This window comes from Kogia breviceps, chromosome 8 (genome assembly GCF_026419965.1).
Source record: "Kogia breviceps isolate mKogBre1 chromosome 8, mKogBre1 haplotype 1, whole genome shotgun sequence".
Classification (NCBI taxonomy): Eukaryota; Metazoa; Chordata; class Mammalia; order Artiodactyla; family Physeteridae; genus Kogia; species Kogia breviceps.
The window spans coordinates 48,230,042-48,238,466 of record NC_081317.1 but is presented as its reverse complement, the minus strand read 5'-3'; the positions used below and the strand labels follow the sequence as shown (position 1 = coordinate 48,238,466).

The following is an 8,425-nucleotide window of genomic DNA, read 5'->3' as shown; positions in this document are numbered from 1 at the left end:
ATTTAGCATAATGTTTACCAGGTATATCTATATATTAGCACCTTTTTGTAGCTGAATAATATTCCACTGTAAGGATATACCACATTTGTTTATCCATGGATTGGTTGCTGGACATTTGTGTTGTTACCACTTTTTGAATATTATGAAAAATGCTACTATGAACACTCATGTAGAAATTTTTGTTTGGACACCTGTTTTCAATTCTCTTGGGTAGGTACCGAGAAGTAGAATTGCTAGGTCATATGGTTATTCTATGTTTAATTTTCTGAGGAATCATCAAAGTATTTTCCACAAGTGCTGCACCATTCTACATTCCCACAGCAATGCACAAGTGTTCAAATTTCTCAGTATCCTCACCAACACTTATCATTTTCCATTTTCGTTTTTGTTATAGCTATCCTAGTAGGTATAAAGTGGTACTCACTGTGGTTTTGCTTTGCATTTCCCTAATGACTACTGATGTTAAGCACCTTTTCATGTGTTTATTGGTCATTAGTATATCTTCTTTGGAGAAATGTCCATTTAAGTCCTTTGCTCACTTTCAAATTGGGTTGTTTGCCTTTTGTTGTTGAGTTGTACCTTCCAATCATTTTAAGCCAAAATGTTTTAACATTGGCTTTTCAAACCAATGACAAAGTTTCAAAATGAACTATACAAAATAAACAAAGCCTAGACTACTTGCTACACCCACTAAAACAGATGGGTGGGTGTGCCCACACCCACACCCACCCACATAGTCATTTTGAATTTTGATTTTTGAATTCTAATATGCCCATCCAGACAACAAATAAGTAAGTTATTTCTAGGGAAAATAATTTTTTTTTTAAATTAACAGAAAGGAAAATAATTTATTCATGCATATATTTATTCAACAACTATTTCTTGATCATTCTGCTAGGCATTAGGATGACTGAAAACCTCTGTGATAACACTGCATCTTTATACCTATATCCATAAAGGAAGATGCATTATAAAGGGGGGGTTGTACATGAAAACCATGTAAAGTATGAAGAAAAGCAATTATAGGAAAAACTTAATTCAGTTTGCCCAGAGTTTAAAAGAAAATGAAATTCCCAAATGACCTAGAGACAGATGACTTGTGTTTTATCTTCCTTTGAAAAAGATACTATGTTAAAGAGGAACAATGTCTCCCAAGCCACACACAAGTATATATCATCCAAACTCACTCATACTATTGAATTGATAGCTATTAATCAGGAGGCCTGAAATGTGTATTGTTCCTTTGCATTATTGGGAATAGCTCTAGAAAGAATTTGTGGAAAGTTGGAATATCAAAAAATTTTAAACTCAGATGTTAAAATGTGATTCCAAGTCACTATTTTTGGATGAAAATCCAAGGAAGAAATCTATGAAACAAAGAATGTGTCTCCACAAGGTGAAAATAATATATTCTGATTCCCAATGCCTGAATTTGTGGAGAAGCGAGGCATTCACTTACTGAAGTGCACAGGTATTTAGGACGTGCTAAATAAGAGGTAGAATATAAATATAAAATTGGGAGTATGGAGTAGTGGTTTAGAACACAAGTTTTAAAATCAGTCCGACTTGGATCTGAGAACCTTGTGTCACTTATTAGGTTGCTCATCCCAGCTTCAAGACCAGCCTCCTGACTCAGCTTTGTGATGCTGGGGCCAGGACTCTGTGAAACAGCTTCCAGCATTGCCCACTACCCTCTGTGAAGCTCTGCCAGCAGGGGGTACTAGAGGAAGACTGAATACCTGGAGGAAGGAAAGAAACCTGTCTGCTCCTGTCTGTTTCCTTTTGGTTTCCTGTTATTGTCAGCACCACCACCTTTGAACCTCAGAAGCAGTACTACTTGCAGTAGGAGAAGTTGAATTCAGTTGAATCCAGTTTGCAGGGGTTTTTTTTAACACTTGCTGACCAGTCCCACCAAATTTTCCCGAAGACACATGGACCAGCTGTCTGCCCCCTCTCCTCAAAGGTGTGGGTCCCAGCCCAAGAATGAGCCTCCTCCAAATTTGAGTTTTAGTAATTCCAAGATTTTCCTTCACTTCCCAACCTAAAAACTGATAGTCGTGCTTGCTTCAGCAGCACATATACTAAAATTGGAACGATACAGAGAAGATTAGCATGGTCCCTGCACAAGGATGACACGCAAATTCATGAAGCATTCCATATTTTTTAAAAAAGAACAAAAAACAAAAAAACTGATAGTGGATTCCTGCTAGTTCTCCCTTCTGTGATACTTTTTAAATAAAATTTGAAGTATAGTTGATTTACAGTGTTTCAGGTGTACAGCAAAGGGATTCAGTTTTATACACACACACACACACACACACACACACGTGTGTACATCTCTTCTTTTTTCAGATTCTTTTCCATTATAGCTTATTTCAAGATATTGAGTAAAGTTCCCTCTTCTATCAGTAGGACCTTGTTGTTTATTTTATAATAGTAGTGTGCACCTGTTAATCCCAAATTCCCAATTTATCCCGCCCTCGCTTTCCCCTTTGGTGACCAAAATTTGTTTTCTATGTCTGTGAGTCTAGTTCTGTCTTGTAAAGAAGTTCATTTGTATCATTTCTTGGATTCCACATATAAGAGATATCATATGATATTTATCTTTCTCTGTCAGACTTACTTCACTTAGTATGATAATCTCTAGGTCCATCCATGTTGCTGCAAATGGCATTATTTCATTCTTTTTTATGACTCAGTAATATTCCATTGTATATATACACCACATCTTCTTTGTCCATTCATCTGTCAATGGACATTTATGTTGCTTCCATGTCTTGGCTATTGTAAATAGTGCTGCAAGGAACACTGGGGTGCATGTATCTTTTCGAATTAGAGTTTTCATCTTTTCTGGATATATGTCCAGGAGTGGGATTGCTGGATCATATAGTAACTCTATTTTTAGTGTTTGAAGGAACTTCCATACTGTTTTCCACAGTGGCTGCATCAATTTACATTGCAGCAACAGTGTTGGAGGCTTCCCTTTTCTCCACACCCTCTCCAGCATTTATAATTTGTAGGCTTTCTGATAATGGCCATTCTGACCGGTATGAGGTGGTAACTCATTGTAGTTTTGATTTGCATTTCTCTAATAATTGGCAATACTGAGCATATTTTCATGTGCCTGTTGGTCATCTGTACGTCTTCTTTGGAGACAATGTCTATTTAGTCTTCCTTCTGTGATATCTCAGTGCTCTTTGGTTGCTTTTTCAATTCTCTAATAACCTCTAACAATTGTTTACATTCTCTCTGTTAAAATAACTGACATAAGGTGAAATTTTACATAGGAAACAGAGAGCTTTCTTACAAAGGAAAAAAATTACATTTACATTACACCGTTCAACCTAATAAAGGGAGTTGGAAGACGGTGGACAATATGTCTTCAAACAGATGAGATAAAAATAAATGCCGGGGAAGAGATATGGGAACATATGTATATGTGTGACTGATTCACTTTGTTGTATAGCAGAAACTAACACACCATTGTAATGCAATTATACTCCAATAAAGATGTTTAAAAAAAAAAAAAACCTAGTGAGTCATGAAGACAGATAAAACATCAGCCAAAATTTGATGTACAACATAAAATAAAATATATGGAAGATAAAAAAAATAAAAAAATAAAAAATAACTGACATCGCTTCTGTCTCCTGATGGGATCCTGAATTATATGGTTTCCCAGCTGGCAGCTGGTTGCCTTCAGGTCCTATTTCTCTCCAATAAGACTGGGAGTTCTCAGAGTTGCCGCTGAGAAGCTGGTTTCTATCACTGGGAAGCCAGAAGCCTCCAAGGTGTTAATATATTAAGACATCTAATCTCATGCACTCTCCTAACCCTAGTGTGAATCAGTGTGACTAAAGTCTCCTGAAAAAGACATCTTCTGAAAAAAGGTAAATTGAAAAAGACATAGAGTCGATTAGTGTTATCCTGGGGTTGGGGCGGGAGCAGAGATTGACTGCAAACATGCATGCAAGGGATGTTTGGGGAGTAATGCATAAGTTCTAACACTGGATTGTGATGATGGTTCCATAAATTTATTAAAAATCGTTGGATTGTATACTTAAAATGGATGAATTTTAGATGTAAATTAAAGCTCAATGCTTTTCTTTTTTTTCATCAGCCTTTTAAAACTAACATAAATGATCTTTGTGATCAAGGCCTATCATAGAGTGAGATGGTCATTTATGCCAGGATTCTCATTCATGAAAGACCTCAAATTTTGACATCCAGGCTTGTTCGTTCCCAACATTAGTTATTAAAATATAACCACAGTTTTTGTGACTCTAGGCCTCTCCACATCTGAGCTGTTTGTCTTCAATGTCCAGTAAACACTTACTAATGGCATAGGATTTCTCTCTTTGGTATCTGAACTTATCTCTAAGATGTTCAAGTCCAAAGACTTGAAAGGCTAGAAGCCTTGGAAGACTTGGTAGGCTAGGAAAGTTAACACTTACTAAGCCTACCCACCATGGAACAGGCACCAAATTCTTTGTTTTACATCATAATTTAAGCTTATTTTTACAATAATGATACCTATGTGATGGGCATTCCAAACCAACCATTTTATAGAGAAGAAAACTGAAGCACTTAAAAGTGAAATAACTTGCATAAGATGATGTACTCAGTCAGTAGGATGGTTAGATTTATTTATTTTTAAAATAAATTTATTTATTTTTGCCTGCGTTGGGTCTTTGTTGCTGCGTGCAGGCTTTCTTTAGTTGCAGTGAGCGGGGTTACTCTGCGTTGAGGTGCACCAGCTTCTCATCACAGTGGCTTCTCTTGTTGCAGAGCATGGGCTCTAGGCACGCGAGCTGCAGAAGTTGTGGCACGCGGGCTTCAGTAGTTGTGACTAATGGGCTCTAGAGCGCAGGCTCAGTAGTTGTGGCACACAGGCTTAATTGCTCTGCGGCATGTGGGATCTTCCCGGGCCAGGGCTTGAACCCATGACCCCTGCGTTGGCAGGCAGATTCTTAACCACTGCGCCACCAGGGAAGCCCTAGATTTAAAATCCAGCTTTTTGCACATGAAATGACATTTTCTTGAAAACCTTGGTGCCTCTTTCAGTGAGGCACTTCTGAGGGCAAAGAGAGAATTCTATAGGGTATACCTTTGAACAAGAATATAAGTTAAATCAATTTAAATAGCAAGTTACTGTTTAAGATTGTATGAATTATGAAGTTAGAAATCTATAAAGAAGGCCTCAAATGGTAGGTGATCCACAGTGTATTTTATATAGGTATTAGCAGTAGGTATTTCTCCCTAGTTTCTTTGGGTTCTTTTTGATTCAAATGCCTGGCAAAACTTTGCATTATGTTGTTGTATAGTGTTCTGTGCTGACAAGTGGTAAACTCTGAGAAAATACATTTCTTTTATTCCAAACCTATGAAAGCAACATTGTGCATTTTTGTCTATGGTAGCCCTGTGCTCCTGACTACATGTTTAAAGTTGGTGTTCCCCTGGGGTTGCCCAAGCCAAGAAAATCAACTTCAAAAATACATCTGAAGACAAAATGCATTTTTTCAATTGAGAAAACCAACAGAAAGAGTATATTTTTAAAAATACACACAATTTTTAAAAAAATTTTTAAGGGAATTCATCAGAGCTTGTTTTGTCTTTTTTTTTTCATTGAAATGAACTTTGCCATATTTTATTTTTTATTTTTATTTATTTTTTTAACATCTTTATTTGAGTATAACTGTTTTACAATAGTGTGTTAATTTCTCCTTTACAACAAAGTGAATCAGTTATACATATACATATGTTCCCATATCTCTTCCCTCTTGCGTCACCCTCCCTCCCACCCTCCCCATCCCACCCCTCTAGGTGGTCACAAAGCATCGAGCTGATCTCCCTGTGCTATGTGGCAGCTTCCCACTAGGTATCTAATTTACATTTGGTAGTGTGTATATGTCCCTGCCACTCTCTCACTTCGTCACAGCTTACCCTTCCCCCTCCCCATATTTTAAAAGAGAAAAAAAAATCAGCTGAAATAATTTGTTTGTGGTTCAAGTCCAGCCATGACAGAAGTTTAAACAGAAATTTGAATATAGGTCCCCAATTCCAGTAATTTACAGAGAATGTAAAAATTTTTAATATTTTACCACAGAAAAACAATATCTATCTTAAGATAACTATCCCATAATTTGATTAAAAACTGATGTTAAAATTAAATCTCCAGCCTGTGGCAAGAGCATAAAGGCCACATCCACTTGGTGCTTTGGTTCTTGAAAAGGTTATAGTGATGACAGAATTGCAATGGCATATAAAAGTTTACATTATCCACCTTGGATGAGGGACATAATGGCACATCTATAGTTGTAAGGTTCAACTAAGGCTATTTCCACTAAGAAATAAATAACTTTTTAAATGAAAATACTGTCAAAGTTTACCTCAGAGAAGTTGGCTAAGGAGTTGAAGAGATAAAGGAATTTTTATTTTTCATATTATATTATTCTGTGTTTAAACTTTAATGAAAGTGCTAAAACTTTTATTTTATCATGGGCATGCATTGCTTTGTTAATGAAGGAAGTAATTACTTTTAAAAAGGATTATTTCAAAAGAAGAAACAAAAAATGACTTAGGAAGAGTCACATAATTTTTAAAGAAATTTTTCATTACAGATGGATAATGTAACCCCAGGAGACATATGCTCCCTGCGGTATAAGTGCAATTATCAATAAGAGCAAAATAAGAAGCAGTTTTAATGCCTAGAGGAAAAAAAATACAGAGTGTGTGGCCTGGGGCCTTTGAGTAAACTGGTGATACTCAAAGTACCCACCACCATAAGATGAGGAACCTGTGCAGAATATAAGTTAAAACACAGCTTCCTTCTATGAGAAAATCTTGCTATAGAAAATCAATCAATCAGTCGGAGGAACTGAAAAGTGTGCTTAATGACTAAAGTGATTTACATTCTGATGCAAGTTGATCACAATAGCTGAGCAACCAGAGATCTCAATTTGAGTAGCTCTGGAGCCTACAAACTGTAGAAAAGAAACGGAAGGAGAAAGGTTTAGGCTGTGAGTCAGTCAGGGCTCAATGGAGGACACAGAAATCACTCTAGACATTTCAAGCAGAAAAGGATTGAATATAGGGAATTTAGTGCACACAGAAATGTTGGAAGGCTAGAAGCATAGGTGTCAAGTCAAAAAGGCACCACTTAGCCAAGTTGAAGAACTTCCACCATAGCTCCAGCCCAGAGATCGGGAAATTATAATTACTGCCACTGCCACCACTGCTTCTTAACATTCATGGAGCTGGTGACTAGACAGAGGGCTGCTGAGTCTGGTCAATGCAATAAACTCTAAATCTTGATGAGCTTGCTTGCCAGCTGACAATGACCTCCATCTCTCCTCTGCCTCCCAAATATCATACCATTGCATTTATCTTACAACCAGAATCCTAGCTTCAAGGAAGCCTGGCAAAAGTAGTCATTAGCTTTTCAGTCCCTGAAGAATAAGAATATGTATAGAAGACTGCAGGAATAGAAGTCAATACTAATTGACTCTATCTAACCTGATAAGAGATGTTTTGCAAAAATGAGTCATCAAACATATGAAGGACTTTATTGCAGAAGAATAACTAAACATATTCTGAGTAGTGCCTGAGAGCAGGCTAGAACACTTGATCTGCCCTGGTGTATCTCCTCAAGTGAGTGTTCACTGGGATCTACATCTTTGGGTTAGGATCACTTCTGCTTCGAATATGTTCATTCCGGGGCTCAGGCTGAAAGAGCAGTGGCTATCCAGGGCATGATTGGCTCATGGAGATGAAACCAAACTACACAAGCACATGTAAGGCCTCTGCTCACATCACATCTACCAACATTCCATTGTCAAATGCAAGTCACATGACCAAGTTCAATATTAGTGGTCCACCCACAATGGAAAAGCACTGAAATGCTACATAGCAAAGGGATGCACTATCACGTGGATAGTAATAGTAAAGAATTGGGACCAATTACCCAATCTACGACAACTTCCAAAGTCTTTTCTCATGTTACCATTCTGCATTCTATAATTCAATGACAGATTCATGAAAATATATGAACTACTTCAACTCTCCAGTTATCCACTTTCTTGCCACCCCAAAATACAGATGATTAATCTCAGCCAAACCTATCCTTTTCTTAACCCTTTCTATCTCAAAGGAAGAGTTTTCCCTCTCTAACCAAGATCCATTCTCAAGTTCTGTTCTAAGATTCAGCCCCCAAGTCTCAGAGACTTTCATTCATCCCTAGTCCCTCTTATTCTCTCCTAAATCTTCACCCTGGCTTCTTACACAGATACAATCAAGCATTTGGCTTATGATATTAAAAATAAAACCTCCCCCATGGCATTATATCTCCTCTTACACTCTGCAGCACTCTGAAATCTGCCCAAAACTGCTTACACAAAGAACAAAGGGATATTTCGCCAAGTTTACT

The 8,425-nt window shown here is 37.3% G+C and overlaps 1 non-coding gene across 1 annotated transcript; it reads left to right on the top strand.

Moving 5' to 3' along the window:
• The first annotated feature begins 2,057 nt into the window (after positions 1-2,057).
• LOC131762078 (U6 spliceosomal RNA) lies at positions 2,058-2,164 on the top strand. The gene has a single exon (XR_009337156.1). It is a non-coding gene; the product is annotated as a U6 spliceosomal RNA (small nuclear RNA).
• The last annotated feature ends 6,261 nt before the right edge of the window (positions 2,165-8,425 follow it).